Below are 602 nucleotides of genomic sequence, written 5' to 3' on the forward strand. Positions count from 1 at the left end.
CTTGCATAGCTTGATATGGGAGTGTAGTCTTTTGTAGTTTCTTTGTCAAGGCTGCTACTTGAGCTGTAAGCGTGGATATAGCTTCCAATTCCATCATGCCAGCCACCTTCTTTGATTGTCCCCTTTTAGTTGGCCATTGATAATTATTCATCGCCATCTCCTCTAATAGCTCATATGCCTCATTAGCACCCTTACTCATAAAGGCACCTCCTGCTGCAGCATCTATAATTGTCCTAATTGTTCCATTCAACCAATTGTAAAAATTATGCACCAACATCCACTTTTCTATTCCATGGTGTGGACACTTCCTTAACAACTCCTTAAATCGCTCCCAAGAATCATACAGTGATTCTCCATCCAACTTATAAAAATTATTAATTTCTCCCCTCAATTTTGCAGCCTTCGCTCGAGGAAAGAACTTGGCAAGGAACTTCTGAGCTAACTCCTCCTATGTAGTGATAGAATTTGCTTGTAAAGATATCAGCCAACTCTTCGCCCTGTCCCTTAGTGAAAATGAGAATAACATCAGGCTTATAGCATCATCACTCACCCCATTCATCTTGAACGTTGCACATGTTGGATTAGCTTATACATGATCTTTA

The 602-nt window shown here is 40.2% G+C and overlaps 1 non-coding gene across 1 annotated transcript; it reads left to right on the forward strand.

Moving 5' to 3' along the window:
- The first annotated feature begins 287 nt into the window (after positions 1-287).
- Positions 288-394, forward strand: LOC133780725 (small nucleolar RNA R71). The gene has a single exon (XR_009869543.1). It is a non-coding gene; the product is annotated as a small nucleolar RNA R71 (small nucleolar RNA).
- The last annotated feature ends 208 nt before the right edge of the window (positions 395-602 follow it).

This window comes from Humulus lupulus, chromosome 5, assembly GCF_963169125.1.
Source record: "Humulus lupulus chromosome 5, drHumLupu1.1, whole genome shotgun sequence".
NCBI lineage: Eukaryota > Viridiplantae > Streptophyta > Magnoliopsida > Rosales > Cannabaceae > Humulus > Humulus lupulus.